The sequence below is a fragment of the Coenobita brevimanus genome, chromosome 115 (genome assembly GCF_032717465.1).
Source record: "Coenobita brevimanus isolate Jiangsu-jjx chromosome 115, ASM3271746v2, whole genome shotgun sequence".
Lineage (NCBI taxonomy): Eukaryota > Metazoa > Arthropoda > Malacostraca > Decapoda > Coenobitidae > Coenobita > Coenobita brevimanus.
The window spans coordinates 10,986,549-11,009,048 of record NC_137068.1 but is presented as its reverse complement, the minus strand read 5'-3'; the positions used below and the strand labels follow the sequence as shown (position 1 = coordinate 11,009,048).

Below are 22,500 nucleotides of genomic sequence, written 5' to 3'. Positions count from 1 at the left end.
CGCTCCCTTACCTCACCCTCCTCCTCCTCCCTCCCTCCCTCCCTCCCTCCCTCCCTCCCTCCCTCCCTCCGCACTTTCTTCCTCGTTTCCTCCCTCTTCCGCTCTTCATTCCTCCCTCATTCCTTTTCTCTTACTGCCTTCACCCTCCGCCTCCGCTTTTACCCTTCCAGTTTCTTTTAAAGACAGTTGAATGATGGATTAATCTGATTCATACGTGTTACTCCCAGACATGGTGTATATTAAATATCAAATGATACTCTTCAATCAGATAACTTTTACATACCCGTCGTGCATTTAGAATAATCCATATTGATGATTTAGCTTCATAAAAATGCCACTTGAATATTAATGATGATGGTATGAGTTCTTTTAAATTTATTAGTCTTAGTCTCCCCCTCTTTTTTATTTATTTATTTTTTTTTTATTAGTGATTATACGGTATGTAAATTAAGTGGCCACATAACCTCAAATTATGTACAGTGTTACCGCATACCCTGTTCACCCATCCGTCTTGTGGACAAAGGACTTATTCAACATTTTTTTGATGCGAATGAACGCAGAGGCTTTACTGACAGGCAGAGTGACAGGCAGTGGCTGGGGCAGGAGAGACGGGAATAATGCATGTGACCTTTCGTGCTTGAAGACTTAACAGCGAGGCAGTTTATGTGAGTTAAACAATATGAAGCTTTTAGTTTGGAGTGGAGGCTGTAGTGATGGTACGCTGGTCTGTATACTGTATATATTCTCCGTACCTTCCTGCTACCACGAGACAGTTTTATTCAGTAATACATTTACTGTAGCGTTGGTCCAGAAAATGAAAAAAAAAAAGGGGGGGGGGGACTTGTGTGGAAAGGGGGCTCAGTTTGTCTTGCATTTTCATTTCCAGTGGCCCATTCCTCGTATGTTTTCGCTACCAATAGCTTCTTTTGTTAGCTTGTGGGAAGACCTAACGTATCTAAATCTGTATCAGTCCTTATAAAGGCCACAGCAGGACCGGACCGTCTCCTCGGAGGGAAAGTAATACCCAGAATTAACCTTTCTTCATGCTGGCGAGGTACAAATGGGGAAGGGATGTTTGTAGGAAGAGTGATGCATGTGAAAGTGTAAGGTGTGCTTATGTCATTCTACAGTATATACAGTATGTCATCGATATAACCGACGTGGTGGAAACAAATGCAAACTTACTCAAGGGCATAGCACCAGCACTCACTCCAAATGTCCACCACGGTTTGGGTTCGAACCCTGGACTTAGCACACACTGTGAGATGAGTACACTACCGGTGGAACCACCGAAGCTTCAGACCCATCCCAGTGAAGAGTTCAGATAAATGGAGTCAGTTGTGTTGAAGGAAAAGTTACTCGTGATAGTTGTCTTCCACTAGTATATCTCATGCTGCTGCCAGAGGAGTCTGTTCAACTGCAACATAACCTTTGTCAATGAAAAGTTTTAACTAATAACTTTGAACAAGTTTTGATGGTCTACCCTGGTAGCGTGTGTATTTTTGACTGGGTTCACCGACCAAGGAATGTTGAGACAGATGCTGTAGAGTTTATGCAGATTACGTGATGAGCAAGCAAAATTATCAGACTTATTATTTAAAACTCAATCTTGGAAATGTGTAGTAAAATTGCACAGGTATGTACGTCGATACTTGATATCTCCAGACGAGTTTGTTCAGGTTCTAGAGAGCACAATAGTAGTCTAGGTGTTAATGTAGCCTGTATCTAGCTCCTCTGCTTCGAATCTGGCTCTGTGCAACATACAGTAGTCCATAGGTAGTAAAAACAAACAAGACTTTACCATATTGAAGGAGTTAACGTACCATATCTTGTATCGTCGTCTTGCTGCCGCCAAAAGACATGATCTACCATGTTGAAGACCTCCCCTAGGGGAAGAAAATTGGAACCATTTGTGAATGTTGATGCAAATCTGACGTTGAACTGGCAAAAGTATCTTGTTACCAAAAGCTCCATATTTTTAATTACATGTTTAATCCGTAAGTATGTGTATTTGAAGCATGTAATAATCCACCAACACTAATAATATGGGTTCGGTGCCAAACTGGGCCGGACATGTAGGAGGTGAAGTGATATCGCTTTGTGTGTGTTGTCAGTTTCGGAACCTGTCATGATTTCTTCGATGACAGACTCAGGTAGACCCTCTCTAGCAAAGCACATTTAACCATACACTTGATAGTTCTCATACTACACTGGATATACCTTCCATGTGTGTACTCGTGCGTGATGCTTTGGGTGGGGGCGGGTCATTCCGCCACACGTGTACTCGTGCGTGATGCATTGGGTGGGGGCGGGTCATTCCACCAGCGATACAAGTGGTGTTTCTCAGTCCTACGCAACAGTTGCCCTTCACCACCTGTAAAGTACAACCTGAACGTGTATAACTCAGTTGCCCGTCCCTATCAGGCGTGTGCAAGCCGACCGCTACAGTACATTCATTGATGTGGAAATATCTTTAGCCTCGTCAACGCAGACGTTTTTGTTTTTTTCCCTTAGAGTTTCAGACAATTTTACACAGCTTAAAAGATAATTTTTGACCCGGAAGTGATATAACCTTCATTAGCCCTCTCAGTATGGCAGGTGTTTGTCAAGCTGCATTGGCTGTAACTGTTTGTCTGTATCAAGAATATAGTTAAAATGACGTACACTGGCGCAAGGAGTAGAAGGAAAATTGGAATACAAGAAATTATATGAATCTTGGAAATTCATCACTCAAATTATATCATCCCGATCTTAATTACTAGAGGAGATGGAAGGTCGTGTGTGTGTGTGTGTGTGTGTGTGTGTGTGTGTGTGTGTGTGACTATTATTGAGTGTACTAACTAAGTCTTGCCAGAGGTCTCCGCTAAGTCAGATCATGTAAGGGTAACCAGAATATAATACAAGGTCATTATAGTACTGAGTATGTTACCGCTGAGTGTGTCGCAGTAAGTGTAAGAGTATTGGTAGTATTTCCAGTGGGTACAGGAAGTGAGAGAGAATTAACAGATAAGAGGTGACAGAGACGCAGCAGGTGATGGCAAATTTTACGTTCTGATGGGCAGAGAGAGAGAGAGAGAGAGAGTGTGTGTGTGTGTGTGTGTGTGTGTGTGTGTGTGTGTGTGTACTTACCCACCAGACGTGAAGTAAACAGTGTAAGTGCAGTTTGATGGCAGCAGTTTATCCACATGAGTCACTGTTTAGGAAGGGTTGAGGAGAGGAAGGGGAGGAAAGAAAGAGGAAGAGGGAGGATAGAAGAAGGGAGAAGTGGAGAGAAAGGAGAAGAGGAGGAGGGAGGAGAAGGAAGAGAAGGGAAGGGAAAAGGTGGTGAATGGAAGGGAAAGAAGGAAGGAGAGTGGAGAGGAAGGAAAGGAGATAAGGTGAAAAGGAAAGCTAGGAGGGAAAGACAATGAAATATGTAAAGGACGTGAAGGAAAGAGCAAGCAGATGAAGGGAACGAAAGCAAAACGATGTTAAGAGAAGGGAGAGAGAAAGAAGATGAAGGGTAGGGAATGGAGGGGAAGGGAAAGGAGACTTTGGTAGGTGAAGGGTGGGGAAGGTAGATGGAAATGAAGGGAAAGGGAATGGACGGGAAAGAGGTAATGGAGACGGGGAGGGAAGGCGGTAAAGGGAAAGGGAGAGACGAGAAAGGAAAGGATGGAAAAGTAGGTGAAGAGGAAGGAAGAAGATGAAGAAGGAAGGGCAAGAGAGAGGAGAGGAAAGGGGCAAAGGGGTCAGGAAGGGAGTAGCAGGCTATGAAGAGGAAGGAGATGACGGGGTAAGTGGTGCAGGGATGGAGGAAATGAGTGTGTTGGGCGGAGATGAGAGTAAGAGCATCGGCATTACACTGAATTTCTCTTTCATCAGCCCAGTACACAAGGCAGCACTGATTGAGATGAATAGATTTTGCCTTCTGTTTATTTGTTTTGGTATGTTTCATTGTGTGTTTGAGAAATACCTGGATGGCCGATTAGTTTTACACACACACACACACACACACACACACACACACACACACAGCGGGTGGTGCTATCACGTCAGCATAATACTGGTATGGGTAGTATTGAATGGTGGTGGTGGTATCAGTGCAGTGTGGAGGTAAAGCAATATCCAGGTGGCTCACACTAACCCGTAATGATATCTTAATACCTTGGCACCCAATGTAGTGCCAGTAATAATGCCACTGTGGGAATTTACCAGTCAGTTTTTATAGATCATATTCATGGAATGTAACCCTTTCACAGGCAATGGACCCACTGCATTATATTCTTGTTACCGTAATATAATCTTAACACCTGTAATCAGATGACGTGCCTTTTAATTTTGTTTGTTTTACAAACAGTCGTATTATTTTGTTCAGCTTAGGACAGACGTGTAGTACTTAGAGGGTTATTGAAGACTACTGTACACCTTCACTCCTCCAGTTCGACAAGTGTCTCCTAAGCTGATTAAAGTCGTGTGGGTGTAGCAACACTTAAATAAAAACTACGTCATTGGATTCGGGCTGTTAAGAGCATATTACACATTTCAGGACACTGCATTATATTCTTGCTGCCAGAATGTGATGTTTATGCCGTTACACCCAGTTACACCCACCAATATTGTCACTGTCTCGGAAGATACCGGTTTATCTTAAGGACATCTTACGCCGAATATTATTACATTCATTGCATTATAGTTTTGCTGTCCGAATGGGATGTTGATGCCCATGTACTCAGTTCACACCCACCAGTATTATCACTGTCATTATATATATATGTAGCAGTACTTCAAGTGTTGTAAATTAAACACTGCACGCTTTTTTTTTTGGGGGGGGGGGAGGGTTGCCTTATGTGGCAGAGAGACTTTACTCAACTTAGGAAGGACTTCGACTTAGAGGGGAATATAATGTGTATCTGTGTATCTGTCTTTATCTATGTATATCTATCAATCTATTTACTTATCCATCTGCCCAGAATCGGACACGTAAAAAAAAAAAAAAGGTTTATATATATATATATATATATATATATATATATATATATATATATATATATATATATATTGTTACATAGCCTATGATTTCATCATCCTTTGTGTAATTTTAATGCACAGTATGCTGCATGTTTGATCACGAGCGTGTTCTGCTTCAGTCCCCCCTTCTACCGTTATAATAAAGTCGTTCTTTCTGTTGTTCAGAGCAGGATTGCCAATTCTTTGTCCCCATGGCTTCATTTGCGCGTCCTTCTTACAAGTTGTATCAAGCTCTGCCGGCCCCTATATAATGAGCTCAGTCTCTGCATCATTGCCACTTAGATCTACTCCTCATTTTGTTCACATCTCTGTCCTCTCCTGTACGGTTATTATTGTGAGTGCTCAGGAAGTCTCCAACCATCTAGCAGCTGTGTAATTTGAGTATAAGTGTTATTGCATTTTTTCTTGTACTGTGTAGCATAAGGTTGATTCTTAGGCCTAGTGAGGTTTTTGTGCTTAGTGTAAAGTTTTACTATCAGCCATCATTAGTAATATTTTGTATCTGTAATAATATATCTGGCATTCACTGAGTATTATCTGGTATCTCATTTTAACAGGGCTGACTTAGATAAATTTACTCTTGCTAATTTAGTGTTAATAGAGGCTATTGCAGTTAACCACATATTTAACCTGTTTTTTGTCATTACATTATCCTTATGAGTCCTGAATGTTTTGTTGTTAGTTTGAGCATTAAACTTTAACTTGTAATTTTACCTAACTCTTTGTTTTGAACCTGGAACTTTACGGGACAGTAGTGATTTTTAATATTCTCACTTAAAGTGTACATTATCTTTCTCTGTTCCGTAACATAAATTTGGTGACCTCTTATCAGGATATTCAGGATATTATCATAAGGATATTGCTTGATATTTTGTGACTGTGATTTATTCATGATGTCTACTATTACTACACTTGATGAAGCCAAAGATTTTTTGTCAAATGTGCAAACAGTGTGTGATGTAGAAAACAGAACAAAGAATGAACTTAAGCTTGTTGCTCAACACTTGGGAATTGCTGTTCGCTCTCATCATTCTAAAGATCAAATTGTTGACATGATTAATGAAAGCTTGTTTAATGTAACTCCTCCAAATGAGCAAACGCAGATTGAAATAGCTAAGTTACAGCTAGCCCTGCAGGAGGCTCGTGTGAAGGAAGCTGAATTTCAAGCATGTGCTAAGGAGGCTGAGTCTCAGGCTAAGGAGGCTTGTGTTAAGGAGGCTGAATTTCAAGCAAATGCTAAGGAGGCTGAATCTCAGGCTCGGATTCAGGAGGCACAGATACAGGCTCAGGTACCAATTGAACTAGCTAGGATTCAGGCAGACCATGAGTATCGCATGAAACAAGGTGGAACTGGATCATCTAGCTCTGATGATTTTGATGTGGCTAAAAATGTTAAACTTGTCCCTCCTTTTAATGAATCTGATTTAACCAAGTATTTTCAGTTGTTTGAGAGGGTAGCTACAGGTTTTAATTGGCCCAAAAAGTATTGGCCAGTACTCCTTCAAACTGTTCTCACTGGTAAAGCTCAAGTAACTTATGCATCTTTGCCTCAGGATCAATGTGATAATTATGATGTAGTTAAGAGCTTGATTCTTAAGGCCTATGAGCTTGTTCCTGATAGGACAACTTACAAGCAAGATAAGCAATCCCATGTTGAGTATGCAAAAATCAAAGAAGATGTGTTAGAGCAGTGGTTAAATTCTAAGAATGTGGATTCTGATTTTGACAAATTTAAGCAGATGATTTTGCTGGAGGTTTTCAAAAGGTGTATTAGTAAAGATGTAAGCCTATATCTTGATGAGAGAAGAATAGATAATTTGTCTGATGCTCCAGTTTTAGCTGATGAATATGTTCTCACTCACAAGAGATATTCTAAAGAAAAAGGGAAAGCTGAGAGTAAGTACGTTGCCTCTACTCAGAGTACAGGTAACAGGAAAGAGAATAAAGATGATGTTTCTCAGGAAGTAAATACCAGCTTCACCTCTAGATTTCAGAAAAGTAAATGTACTTATTGTAGTAAGCTTGGTCATACTACGGAGAAATGTTTCAGGAGACAGCGTGATGTGAATAGTGTCCACTCTTGAGAGTTCCCAGAATTCTTTAACTGAGTTAACTGAACCTGCTTTGAGGGGTAACTTAAATTCTCATGATGGAGCTCCTCTTTTGAGCAGTAACGTGGGTGACACTCTCAAGAGTTCATGTGCTAATTTCCTGTCTGATGGTTTTGTCAGTCCTCTGGACAGTAATGACAGGAAATCAGTTAAAATACTCGTATATCGTGATACAGGTGCTTGCCAATCCTTTATGCTGACCAGTGTTCTAGGCTTTAATGTTAATTCCTCTGATGAAACTGTAATCTTACAAAGTGTAGGGAATAATTACTTCTCTGTCCCTCTGTGCAGAGTGAATTTAGAGTCTGGTTTTGTTAATGGTTCCGTTATGGTTGGGTTGGTTGAGACACTCCCAATGTCAGGTGTAACTTTCTTACTTGGAAATGATATTGGTGGAAGTCAAGTGTGTCCAGCTCCTCAGTTGTCTAGTGAGCCAGTGGCTGTGACCCAGGATTGTGATGTCCCTGATGTATTCCCTGCATGTGCTGTCACTAGGGCTAAGTCTAAAGTTACTGGTGATTTAGAGGATAATGATGATGATGATGTTATCCTAGCTGACACTTTTCTTGCTAATTTGGACCACTCACCAGATGAGGCAGTACCCCGTAGTGTTGATAATTTGTCTCGTCAAGAGTTGGTTGAGTTGCAGGTTGCTGACCCTGAGTTGAAAGGTCTAGCTAACTCTGCTTGCAGTGAGGAAGAGTCAGCTGGTGCTTTTACTTGTTATTATATAAAGTCAGGAGTACTTATGAGGAAGTGGAGACCCCCAACAGCATCAGCAGACTGTGAATGGGAGGTTGTACATCAAGTTGTCATCCCTCATGTATGTAGGCAGGATATCATTAGAGTGGCTCATGATTCCAGTTTGGCAGGACACCTTGGAGTGAGGAAGACTGTGGCATGCATTTTGAAACACTTCTACTGGCCAGGTATCTTCAGGGATGTTTCCTGGTATTGTAAGTCTTGTCACACCTGTCAAGTTGTGGGGAAGTGTAATCAGACCGAAAAGGTTGCACCTCTAGTTCCCATTCCTCCTTTTGAGGCGCCTTTCACCCGTGTGTTGGTGGATATTGTGGGCCCTCTTCCTAAGACTTCTTCAGGATTTTCTTATGTGTTGACCCTGATTGATATGGCTACTCGTTATCCTGAAGCCATTCCACTTAGAAATATCTCAGCAAAGAACGTGGTTAAGGAAATGCTAGGGTTCTTCACAAAGTTTGGTCTGCCCAAGGAGGTACAGTCAGACCGGGGAAGTAATTTCATGTCAAATGTTTTCAAGCAGTCTCTGAAAGAGTTGGGCATCTCCCAGATCACGTCTTCAGCTTACCATCCCCAGACCCAAGGAGCGTTGGAGAGATATCATCAAACACTCAAATCGATGCTCAAGAAATACTGTTTGGAACATCAGAAAGACTGGGATAAAGGTCTTCCATTCGTTGTGTTTGCTGCAAGAGAATCTCCAAATGAATCATTGGGCTTCTCACCTTTTGAACTACTGTTTGGCCATGAAGTAAGAGGACCCCTTAAGTTACTCAAGGAATGCTGGCTGTCGGAGGAAGATGACTTCAACCTGCTGGAGCATGTGATGAAGTTCAAAGAACGGCTGTCCACTGCTTTACAGCTGGCGAGAGAGAATTTAGGAGCTGCTCAGGAGAAGATGAAGACTTGGTATGATAAGAAGTCCAGGTTACGCCACTTTCAGCCAGGAGATCAGGTTTTGATTCTGCTACCGGTTCATGGGCAACCTCTTCAAGCCAAGTTTAGTGGTCCTTATTTCGTGGAGAAGAAACTCAGTGATGTCAACTATGTCATCGCCACACCAGATCGTAGAAAGAACAAGCAACTATGTCACATCAACATGCTAAAGTTATATCACAGTCGGGACGAAAATAATCCAGTCTGCACTGTAGCTGTTCCACCCGAGTCTGCAAGTGAAGCTCTCCCATGCAGTATGAGCCTGAGTGATAGTTTGGGGAAGAATCCTGATATCATGAATGATCTCCAGACTAAGCTTTCTCATCTACCTCCCAAGGAAAGGCAGGAGTTTTCGGCATTACTGCAGGAGTACCCGCAAGTGTTTCGTGCCACTCCAGGAAGAACCACTGTGTTGATGCATGATGTCGATGTTGGAGACGCAAAGCCAATTAAATTGCCTCCTTACCGTGTGAACCCAGTGAAAGTTCCTCTCATCCATAAGGAGCTTGGCTACCTGTTGGACCACAAGATGATTGAGCCCTGTCAGAGCGAGTGGAGTTCTCCTGTCACTCTGATCCCTAAGCCAGGTGGGTCACAGCGGCTTTGCATCGACTACAGATGTGTTAATCAGATAACCAAAACAGACACTTACCCTCTCCCTCGCGTGGAAGATTGCATAGACAAGATCGGAAAGGCTAGGTACATAAGTAAGTTTGATTTGTTAAAGGGATACTGGCAAGTACCTATGACTGAACGTGCTAGGGAGATCTCATGTTTTGTAACACTAGGAAAGACTTTTGCATGTTCTGTAATGCCATATGGTATGAAGAATGCACCAGCCACATTTCAGAAGCTCATGAATATTGTAACAGAGAGATTGGCAGGGTGTGTTGTTTATATTGATGATGTATTAATCTTCAGTGACAACTGGAAAGATCACCTATGCCATGTCAGTAAATTTCTTGAGCGTTTGGTTCATGCTAATCTTGTAGCTAATTTATCAAAGTGTGGGTTTGGTCAAGCTAAAGTTCAGTACCTTGGGTATGTAATTGGTGATGGACATGTTGCACCACCAGGAGCTAAGGTTCAGGTTATGAGTGATCTTCCCAGACCTAAAAGTAGGAAAGAGCTACAAAGATTTTTGGGAATGGTAGGTTATTACAGGAGATTTGTTCTTAACTTTTCAATTCTTGTATCACCACTTACAGACCTACTGAAAAAGGGAGTTAAATTTGTCTGGACCGATAACTGTGAATCCTCTTTCAGCAAACTTAAAGCTATCCTATTAAGTCAGCCAGTGCTCGCTACTCCAAATTTTGCTAAGCCTTTTAAGATGGCTGTTGATGCAAGTGATACAGGAGCTGGGGCTGTTTTGCTGCAAGAGGATGATCAGGGTATTGAACACCCTGTATCTTATTACAGTAAGAAGTTCACTCCACCTCAAAAGAACTACTCAACTATTGAGAAAGAGCTTTTGGCCTTGATTTTGGGTTTACAGCATTTTTCATTTTATTTGTGTTCTGGTTTTGACCCCATAGTCATTTATACCGATCATAACCCACTGAAATTCCTTAGTAAGTTTAAAGATAAAAATCAGAGATTGACAAGATGGAGTCTACTTCTTCAGGAGTATTCATTAGACATACAACATGTCAAGGGGAAAGAAAATGTTATTGCAGATTGCTTATCTAGACTTTAGACAGATTGTTTTAGAGTAATAAGAAATTTCCTCTGTAAATTTCTTTTTCTTTGTGGGGAGGTGTTACATAGCCTATGATTTCATCATCCTTTGTGTAATTTTAACGCACAGTATGCTGTATGTTTGATCACGAGCGTGTTCTGCCTCATTACCCCCTTCTACCGTTATAGTAGAGTAAGTCGCTCTTTCTGTTGTTCAGAGCAGGATTATCAACTCTTTGTCCCCATGGCTTCATTTGCGCGTCCTTCTTACAAGTTGTATCAAGCTCTGCCGGCCCCTATATAATGAGCTCAGTCTCTGCATCATTGCCACTTAGATCTACTCCTCATTTTGTTCACATCTCTGTCCTCCCCTGTACGGTTATTATTGTGAGTGCTCAGGAAGTCTCCAACCATCTAGCAGCTGTGTAATTTGAGTATAAGTGTTATTGCATTTTTTCTTGTACTGTGTAGCATAAGGTTGATTCTTAGGCCTAGTGAGGTTTTTGTGCTTAGTGTAAAGTTTTACTATCAGCCATCATTAATAATATTTTGTATCTGTAATAATATATCTGGCATTCACTGAGTATTATCTGGTATCTCATTTTAACAGGGCTGACTTAGATAAATTTACTCTTGCTAATTTGGTGTTAATAGAGGCTATTGCAGTTAACCATATATTTAACCTGTTTTTTGCCATTACATTAAACTTATGAGTCCTGAATGTTTTGTTGTTAGTTTGAGCATTAAACTTTAACTTGTAATTTTACCTAACTCTTTGTTTTGAACCTGGAACTTTACGGGACAGTAGTGATTTTTAATATTCTCACTTAAAGTGTACATTATCTTTCTCTGTTCCGTAACAATATATATATATATATATATATATATATATATATATATATATATATATATATATATATATATATATATATATAATATGGGAGAGAGAGAGAGAGAGAGAGAGAGAGAGAGAGAGAGAGAGATTAGGTAGGGATTGGGTTCAGATGATATTGGGAGGTAAGATTTGTGAAGGGGAATTTCTGCCGCAAATTAATTGAAGAGGAAAGCGATGGAGCAGGTAAATTGATTAATTCGAGAGAGAGAGAGAGAGAGAGAGAGAGAGAGAGAGAGAGAGAGAGAGAGAGCACCCCATCCCCCCAAAGGTTAGCCAGTACGAAATAAAGGAAGGCATGGTAGTGAATGGATATATACCTGGTACTTGTGTCCTTTATCCACTGGCTGTTGGTTTATACATACCGGTAACATAATATTCACATTTCACTCATGCTGATGAAATGAAGGAAAGGTTAGGTGCAAATTTCCCTCTATCGATAAGGTACATTATTTTCTTCACTTTGTATGTAGTATTTCTGTTGTGTTACATATATACCATTTATGAAAAGAAGAAAGACCCAAAGGTTAATAGCCCGCAAAGTTGTTCCTTCCATCAGGAGCACAGGGGCCTGATGCTGGGCCTCTTGAACCAGACTTTTAAGACAAGAATGACCAGTCGCTCGTCCCGGAACTATGTTGTGATAAATAGTCTGCATTATCCATTTGGCCACATCCAGTTGGAACGCCCCAACCTACAAAGTAACCATATTTCAGTGTTTTGTTTATGTCAGTCCTATGAAAGCTTTTGAGGTTAATTACATGTGAATCCTATCTTTATGGCGATGATGTGAACTTGCATTTCCATGTAAGTAGACGGAACTAGTAACTTGACAGATTAACTTCCGTACAGTTTTGTATTTTAAAGTTATTTTTCATCCGCCATGTGATTGTATTCATTGTAGAACAAGTGTTTGGTAGTGAAGATGTTTATGGCGGCTGTAGTGTAACCCCACCAGCTAGGAAAATACCTACCAAACTGAACACAATATATACTCTGTAGTAATTATTCCCTTCAGTCCCATGACGTATTTATGTTTTATCATTGCTGCTTCCACACGATTTTGGTTAATTGGAGATTTTTTTTTTTTTTTTTTGTACTGAAGGGGTTAGATATGGTCTTCAGCAAGTATTTCACTACAAAAGTCTGCCTGAGATGATTAAAATCGTTTAGAAATGGCAAGAATTTATCGAGAGTACGTCACCAGATGAAAGTTGATAAATACATAAGTCATGGTCGAGAGAAGTGGTTAACTGTTTTTTTTTTTTTTTTTTTTTTTTATTGACTGTAATTCTCTGTTTGTTATTAACTCTGATGGCACAAATAAGTCTAGTATTATATATCACGCCAAACGATCTTCTTCATATGAATGAGTCGTAGGAGCCTGAGGGTGTTACTTTAATTTTGAACATCCGTAATTATTTTTAAGTGTCTTGTCACCTATTCACTCGGTTTATTATTAATTTTCTTCCTTTCTCTTCATCTCTTCTTATTATTCCTTCTGCTAGTTTTATTCTTCCCATTCATTTTATTTTGTTCGTCTTTCTCTTTCTCCCTCAGCTTTTTCTCTCCTCTCCTCGTCCATATTCTCTCTTCATTCGATCACGCTCATCTATTCGTCCTCATTTTTCATCTCACGCTTATTTCCTCCCTTCCTCTTTCCGCTTTCCTCTTGACACATTTTTCACCTTTTCTCATTTTTCCCTCCCCTTTATCTTTGTTTCATCGTCATTTTTGCTGCCACACTCCTTCCCTTCCCCTGTCCGTCCTACCCTTTTATTGTGCCTCTTCATCTTTCCTCCTCCTCCTCTTCATTCCCCTTCCCTGTGTCCATTCTTCCTTTTTTTTTTTTTTTTTTTTTCACGTCTCTCTCATCAGGCTTTATTTTTTTCCTCTTTTTTTTTTTTTTTATCTCCTGTTCTTTTATTTTTCGTGCTCCTGTTTTTTCTTCTCAACTTAATGTGTTTTTCTTCATCCTGTCCTCGCCATCTTTCTTCTTTTTCTCTTCCATTTCTTCCTCCTTTTCTTTCAGTCGTCACTCCTCGTCATATATACCCTCTCTCTCTCTCTCTCTCTCTCTCTCTCTCTCTCTCAGCTAATCAAGATGGAAACTCTCCATTTAATTCACTTAAGTAGCACATTTTTTTTTGGTCCTCCCCCCCACCCTTTTTTTCTATCACCCGCCGACCCACCACCTTCCCTTCTTCCTACCCCAGGTAATTCCAGCTTCTTTCCTCCTTCCCTACTCTTACCTTTTCTTTACTTTCCCTCCCTCCTAAATTCTTCTTTTCTCCCTTCACACCATTTCCTTTTCCTCTTTTTTGTTCCTCTCCCTCTCTCCTTTCTTTCCTTTTACCATCCTCCCTCCTTCCCATCTCAACTTCCTGCTGCTCGCCTCACCTCTTTATACCTTTCCCTTCCTCCTTTCATTCTTTCGGTCTCCTCTCCCCTATCTTTCCTTCACTTTCCCCTCCTTTCTCTCCCACCTTTCGTCTCCTTATTAGTTTCCTTTTTTTTTTTTTTTTTTTTTACTCCTTTGAATAGAGTAAGGCTATTAAATAATGGCCGGACCGCCTCGTTGGGACTGTAAAGTCTGTGAATCAGTGTGATTCAACTGTGTAACTCCTTCCCCTTAACGCCCCCCTCTCCCTTCCTCTCTCCCTACTACGTTCCCTTTCTTACCCCCACCCTTCCTTTCCCTCCCTTCTCTTCCTTCCTTCGTTCCTCGAACGTTTCCCCTTCTTTTCACTTCCCTCACTCTTCTCTCCCAACTGTCCTTTCCCCATAGCGTTTCATCACCCTGCGTCATTAGTCTTTCTTCTCATCACTTTCCTCTATCCTCTCCTCTCTTTCCTCTACCCTCTCCTCTCTTTCCTCTATCCTCTCCTCTCTTTCCTCTACCCTCTCCTCTCTTTCCTCTATCCTCTCCTCTCTTTCCTCTACACTCTCCTCTCTTTCCTCTCACCTTCTTTTTCCCTCACCAGACCCCTTGCTATGCCGACATTAAATTGTGGAATGAACTGTCCACTTTTAAGTCTGATGCCATTGGTCTAGTCTAACTGGACTTCAAGTTGCTTGGTATTCCCTCTCTTCTCAGTCTCCCCCACAGTCCCCTTCCCCTTCTGGCACCTCCCCCTGTCCCTCATTGTCCCTCCCCTGGCCTTCTTGTCCCCTCCCCAAACCATTCCTGGCCCCTTCCCCTGCCCCTCCTCCTGCCCCTTCTGGCTCCTTCCCCTGTCCCTCCTGGTCCCTCCCCCTGTCCCTCCTGGTCCCTCCCCCTGTCCCTCCTGGTCCCTTTCTTTTCCCTTCCTGGTCCCTCCCCCGGGCATTAACGATGAGATGTTTTTTACCCACTGTCCTTTCACTCACCCTTATCGCATCACCATCACCATCTGTCTGTCTATGTCTGTCTGTCTCTGTCTCTTTGTCTGCCTGTCTCTCTCTCTCTCTCTCTCACTCTCTCTCTCTCTCTCTCTCTCTCTCTCTCTCTCGCTCGCTCGCTCGCTCGCGCGCGCGCGCGCGCAGCACGAGGAATATACAGTATATTCCGGTATATATTTTTTAATGAAAAATTTTTAGCAACTGCCAGATGATGTAGTTTCATTAAAGACATGTTTATATCACCGCTTTTTTCAGTGCATGTGACGTTGAATATAGGCTTCATATGTAGTGCCCTGAGGTCCAGCACAACTTCACATGTCGCCACGTAGGTGCTAATACCTATCGTCCATGGTGAGGACATGCTAGAAGTGTCTCATTCAGGACTGGTATGATAATGTTAGCGAGGCTGTTTTTGTGACATGTCGTTGGGTGTTGTGGTAGATTAGTACAGACTTTACACAAAATCCTAGTAACAAAACTTTCATGTCCACAACCTGGGATAGAGCTCCCTTCCTATCAGGTTTTAGGCTCAGATATAATTACGCTTAGAGAGGGAATGATGGGGGAAGCAAGAAAAGGGGAAAGGGTAAAATGAGAGAGGAGTTGAAGTTACTTAAGAATATGAAAGTGAGGAAGGAAGGAGGGGTGAAGTGAAATAGGAAATGAGAGAGAGAGAGAGAGAGAGAGAGAGAGAGAGAGAGATGAGGGGGGGGACAAATAAGTGTCAACAAAGTCAGGTAATATATGTCAGGTATGTGCAGGTGATGTTATTCAGGTTGGGGGTGATATGAAGTGGATGGACTAGATAACAGGCGTCATTAACCCCAGGTATTAATAGGTCATTAGCCTTCACCTGGTATTTAGTACTCCGTGTCATTCCCTCTTACCTCTCTTATCTTGCTGTCTTTATCTATGTCCTTCCTCTCTTACTCCTCTTACCCATCACTACCCTTCCTTTCTTCCCTCACTTCTCTCTCGTGCATGTTTCCTCCCTCCTTCCTGTCCTTTTCCTCTCCCTTTCCCTACCCTTCTGTCTGCTCTCCCCTCCATCCTTCTGTCTCTCGGATCTATTTTTCCTCCTTCCTTTCCCTCTCTAACCCTTTTCTTCCTCATCTAATTTTCCCCACATATGCCTTTCTTCCTCCTCGCTCTCCCTCTCTCACTTCTCTTTTCTTCTTCTGCCTCACCACCTTCCTCCTGTCTCTCTCCTCCCACATTTTCTATCCCTCTCATTCCCTCCTTCCTTGCTACTCCTACCCACCTCTCTTCCAGTTATCTCGCCACCTTCCTCATCCTTATGTTCTTCCTCCCACTTACAGATTCTCTCTCTCTCTCTCTCTCTCTCTCTCTCTCTCTCTCTCTCTCTCTCTCATAAGTGATAGTTTAGTAACTCATTATGATTTTTAGCATCCTAGTTATTATCTTCATGTCCAGTGATATATTGTGTAATTCTTGTCGTCGTCATATTTTATTCTTTCTAAGTGATGATCATTAAATTGTCATCACCTAAGGGTTTTATTGGTGTAAGAGAAATACCTGTATAGTGATAGACACAATCCCCGTTAATATTATAAAGTTTTTAACCTTATGAGAAAGAGAGAGAGAGAGAGAGAGAGAGAAATTTGCTAGGTTCTCCGCGTTTACCTCTCAGGAAGCCATATTTCCTCCTTTTTTTCCTCCCTCCTTGCTTCCTTACCTTCATTTCCTTCCTCAGTCACTCCTACCTTCCTTTCCTCCATCCTTTTCTTCCTCCCTTCACACCCTCCCTCTCTTCTCTCTCATCTCTTCGTTGTTCTGTCTTCCTTCTTTCCCTCTGTATTTCATTTTCTCCTTACGTCTCATTGTCCCTCGTTTATCTTCTGTTCTTCTCTCTCTCCATTCCTCCTTTCATTTCCCCACACTTACTATTTTTTTTTTTTTTCATCCTTCCCTCCCCTTCCCTTCCCTCCATCCCTCCCTTGCTTCCTCTCCCCATCTACCTGCATCATTCATATCAGGAGTCAGGATGTTGCCATTCATTTGCATACGGTAATTACAGGTAGATTTCAGGTGAGAACCAACCTGGATCTAATGATTTTGAAATAGTAAATCTCTCTCTCTCTCTCTCTCTCTCTCTCTCTCTCTCTCTCTCTCTCTCTCCATCCTTTCCTAACTCTTCTTGTAACCAATTCATTATTTTTCTCTCTTCGTTCAGTGCTTCCCACTCGTCTTCTCTCTGATTTTTTTTCCTCTGATTTTTTTTTTTTTTTTGTCATTTCTTTTCCTTCTTTTTTTTTTTCATTGGTGTTTCTTTCCCCCCATGTACTTTCCTCCTTTGAGCCGTTTTCTCATCGGCATATGAGGCTCACCATCACCTCTTCCATTGCGGTGTGTACCTGTATATGACACAATGACTTTCACTTGTATGTTAGTTATTGAATGTGAAATTATAATGTCCTCGTCCAGTAACATTAATTTAAGACTTCATTATTAACATTTATTAACATAATACGCACTTGTATACCGTACTCACGTCATAGGGTAATTTTGCGGGTGTTCTTAAACGTATGGATAGATAGATAGATAGATATTATGTACTTAAACTACGTATATTATGGTATTACACACACACACACACACACACACACATACAGGTGGCATCCCGGAATAGTTCTTAAACACAACCCTTCATTTGATATTCACCAGCAAACTTTGGGGATAAACTAAAGCTTCTCACGTACTCCCTCCTGACAACGAAATGCCAGTGTTTAGCCATTTGTTGTGCTGTATTTTCCTGTGTGTGTGTGTGTGTGTGTGTGTATAAATACATATATACATGCTCATGATTTTTGTCTGCATCAGTGAATATCCTTACATACTGTACATCGCTATTAGTTTTGTGGTTTGTGTGTCTGTCCATATCTGCTGTATGTAATTACCTGTCCATCTTCCTTTCTCTAATCCCTCGCTTCCTTTCAGCACATAAACAGAAGCATCATATAAACACTTCTGCATACCATCACTCCCTCCTCTTTTTCTTGCAATCATCCTTGCCTACACCGTTAAGCGCACGGAAAAGTTAAAGTGGGAATGAAAACTGCGAGGAAAGGAATGTAAGGGAAGGAGAGGGGAAGGGAGGGGAGGGGAGGACAGGGGTAGGAGGAAGGAATGGAAAGGAGGATTAAGTTAGGGAAATGAAAAGGGGAAAAAAAAAAAAAAGAGGAAAAGACCAGTTTTTCTTGGCATATATTCTTGTTTATGAATCATTTTTGTCAATGTTTGTCGTTGTTATTGTTGGTGTTGTTAATGGTTGTGTTTTACACCGTGGTGTTGTTGGGTTGTTCTTGGTTGCCCAGCTCCTTTGATCCTTATGACAGTTATATTTTTATTGTTTAAATACTTGCTAAGGACAGATATTTCGGCCTGGAGGCTTAGTTTTAGCCTATGTAATCCTCGTCATTACATTTAAGCCTTTTCTAAGCTGAATAAAATCGTCTGTGAGACAGCAAGAGTATAAAATTCGTCACTGAATTAAAAATCAAAATACCTAGCCTCCCAAATGTGACGTATCGCAGAACTTACCATAATTTTCCGCCGTTGATTTCCTGATCCCACATCTTTGATTAGAGGCATTGGGAATGTTAGTTAAAATTTTTAGGTGTAGCCTTTGATTCTTTACAAAAACACAAAAGCCAACCAGTTAAATGAGAACATCGTCACGTTTTCTTCGTGTTACTGGTTTACATGTTTAAGATTAAATACATTTAATTTATTTAGTTAAATTTTTGTGGTATGTGGAGGGACTAAGCACCCATCCACTTTATGTAGTGGTACCTTCAGGTGACTGTGCAGTGGGTGACAAACCAAATATAGACCATGAAACTATTTACCACGTTGTGGTAACCGTATAACCAAATACACTCCTTCCTGTAATAACACCTGCCCGTAATGGTGTGTGGGTTAAATCGTTGCAGCAGAGGTCAGACGACAACAACAGATCGTTTTGATTTTCGTACTGTCGCTCTAATATTCACTCCACATTGGTGAAGGAGCGTTGTGGTGACGACATGGATGTGGAAAACGTTTGGAGAAATAATCGAGTTGTTTGGTGATGTGGAGAGGATGGAGAATGAGAGACTAACTAGAAGAGTGCTTGTGAGTGAGGTGGAGGGGGAGACCAAGGATGAGAGAGAGAGAGAGAGAGAGAGAGAGAGAGAGAGAGGGTAGGAGGAGGGCAACTAAATGTCGGAGGACAGGGCGATGTAGAGGTGATTTCACCCCGTATGGGATAAAGGCGTCTGGTAGTTGATAGATGTATGTTACTGATACAAATCTTGTCGAGAATACAAAGACGATGATGATGATGATGAACAAGTGTTCTCGTGTTGGCATCATCGACAAGCTCCCCCCTGCCCACGCATGCGCAGACAGTCATTTATGCTTCTCACAGTCAAGGTAACCATCCATATCTAATCACACAGCCCCTCACATAACCCCTAATTACACCTGATTTCTCTAACCTGGCCAAGAACTCTCTCTCTCTCTCTCTCTCTCTCTCTCTCTCTCTCTCTCTCTCTCAGCTGTAACAAGACAAAGAATGTGGAGCGAACGTGAGGAAGTGCAATGGAGAGGAGGTAGAGTTCTAGCATTGTCTTTTCCTGCCACTGAGCGGCGTGAAATAACCTAGAAAAGGACGAAAATTTAAACCAGTTTAGGGCAAAGGTCTGTAACATCATCATCTTCTCTAGTATTAATAATAATAACATATACAATCTTAATATACCATCAGACAACTTCATTATATGAGGATTTTCTAACAAATATTTGTAAACATGGCAACTTAGCGTGTCTGTGTCGGGAGTAGAGTTGCCAAATAGAGTTTTTATTGGGTCGGATTTTTTTTTTTTTCTTGTTTGGATCGAGGAAAGAATATCTGGCATTTTTCATTTAACTTCTTTAGCTTCCCATTATAGTCTACAAAATAAGCAAGGAGTACATATAAATAACATCTTCAGTCTCTCAAGAAAATCTGGCAACCACGGTGGGGAGCAGACTCAGCGAGTCAGCAGAGGAGAGCCGAGAGCATGTAGTTTATATGGCTCTGTCTGGGTGGTGGGTTTGGCTGTGTGTTCTCACTGTTTATGCGTTGCTATTTAACTTATTGTGATCATTTTGCCCTTATTAACTGATTTACTTCGCGCATTTTGTTGTGTACTGGTTTACTGCTATAATTTCCATATAGTAACTGATTTGCTGTGCCTTTTTTGCGTGCGTGCGTGTGCCGGCGCCGTTATGTGAAGAGTGGAGGACATCATGAAGTTGTGATGCGGTTGATACCTGGAATAAGGTAAGAATGAGTTTGTGTTAGTGTTTATTATTATTATTATTATTATTATTTTTATTATTATTATTATTAGTGTGTGTGTGTGTGTGTGTGGTAGGCAGTTCTGTTTTCTTTAGAATGGGGGCTACAAAGCGATGAATTTTCTACACCATCACCATCACTGCCGCCGCCGCCACCGCCACCGTCTTACTCTACAGTACCATACCCTTGAGCGTACCCTACCCAAACTTCACTCCACCCAACTCTACCCTACCCTGCTTCACTCCACCCAGTCCCATCCTGCCATACCTTACCCAGCCCTCATCACCACGGTCATCACCACAACTCACGTCATGGCGTCATTCGGCAATTTGAGAGCGAAGGGAGACGTTGCGGGAAAACTTGGTGTTTACGACAAATTTGTGTGATGTGCGTGTTGGCAAAGTGGTTATGTGTACTACGAAGTGTGTGTGTGTGTGTGTGTGTGTGTGTGTGTGTGTGTGTGTGTGTGTCAGCACTTCACACCCAGCACGCTTCCTCATACTCCATCTCCCACAGTACCTCTGATAAAAATGCCGGTGTGAATGTTTGATACAGGCAGACATGTTGGAAATGAACCCAGGTCTTGTTCATGCTGGACTGTAGCAGGTGACGGGACGACTGTTGTAATATGGTTGTATCTCACGTGTTGTATATCATGTGTCCACCTCCTTGGATAGATCTGACAGTCCATTCCCTGAGGTCTAGCAGTATTTATCCTGCGTGCCACAGACCTTTACATGGCACCACCTCGGCGTTACAGACCTTTACATGGCACCACCTCGGCGCTAATACCCGTCATCCGTACTCAGTTCATGCAAGGGTCGTCTCATTTAGCAGTGGTGTTTAATGAGACAACACAGTAAAGAATAGTTGCTGTATTTGTTGTACGAGTATTTCAGCGACCTGAGCTAAAATAATGAATGCACACACACACACACACACACACACACACACACACACACACACACACACACACACACACACACACACACACACACACACACACACACACACACACACACACACACAGTTAAACTCGCCATAATTAGTATGCAACTGAGTTCCTAACATAACAATTATACAAATTATTAATACATGCAGAAAACGAGAGAGAGAGAGGGAGAGAGAGAGAGAGAGAGAGAGAGAGAGAGAGTGTGTGTGTGTGTGTGTGTGTGTGTGTGTGTGTGTGTGTGTGTGTGCCCTAAAATTATAGCAATACACGAAAGCAGTGTAATAAGAGAGAGCAATTTGAAGAACTGGACTGGAGTAAATACTGTAATGAACATATACAGGATAGAGAAACAGATAAGCTTAAACAATGTGAGAAAAAAAATCAATAATAGAGTTGTGTGTAAAAGCTGGTAGTCACGTTTACCTGTAATTACGGTCAGCACTGCTGGTGTATGTAATTACCCGGTAACCTATATTTATTAGTCACCTTTACCTGTAATTACGGTAAGCACTGCTGGTGTATGTAATTACCCGGTAACCTATATTTATTAGTCACCTTTACCTGTAATTACGGTAAGCACTGCTGGTGTATGTAATTACCCGGTAACCTATATTTATTAATCACCTTTACCTGTAATTACGGTCAGCACTCCTGGTGTATGTAATTACCCGGTAACCTATATTTATTCTGAACCCCTTCTCAATGGTGTCGTCCTGTTACACCTGCGTCAGTACAGCGGGAGGGGGACAGTTTGGGTTCAGTTGGTTGTGTGTGTCTTTGGGACAGTTTTACCTGTTAACTTTGTAAATACACTTTTGGATGGAAGTCCACTGGATTGGAATACTATTAAGGATCATTACAGGAGCCAGGGGTCGTAGGTCATACATCAAGGGTAAGGTCAACTCGTAATAATTTTCATCTGATGTAGACAAATTCAGGTGAATGGTTGAGGGCGAAGAAAGGATGAAATGTTTCCGTTTGAGAACAGTTGGTCGGGGATAAAAGGCACAAAGTCAGGTCAGGTCAGAGGTTCGGCCTTGTGATTCCAGTTAGTTATGATTCGAGTCTCATGACACTTGGTGGAAGTGTTGAAGGTTAGCCAAGGATGAAGTATATTTTAAGATCAGTTGGTTATTATCCAAGTTCATAGGACAGGTTCCGCTTTAACAATATTATTTATAACGTTTGGTGTAAGGGTAGATGTACAGGGAAGAATGGATTAATTCGACTTTGAAGACGAGGATATATAGGCCACAAAATAAGGCCAGAGTTTCGGCTTAGTGTAAATGCAGGGCAGGGGTGTTGTGCTTTCTTAGTTTTTCTTCGTGTTTAATTAGATATTGCTTCTCACTACCCTGCTTGGCCCATGACAAGTGAACATGTGTGGCACGTACGAGGACTGCATGGCATCAGGGAACGGACTGTCCCGTCTATA

At 41.6% G+C, this 22,500-nt stretch overlaps 1 protein-coding gene across 1 annotated transcript in view; it reads left to right on the top strand.

The window, feature by feature from the left end:
- LOC145418630 (uncharacterized) overlaps nucleotides 1-22,500 on the top strand; it is a 78,408-nt gene that overhangs the window by 51,551 nt on the left and 4,357 nt on the right. The gene's annotated exons all lie outside the window — the stretch shown is intronic.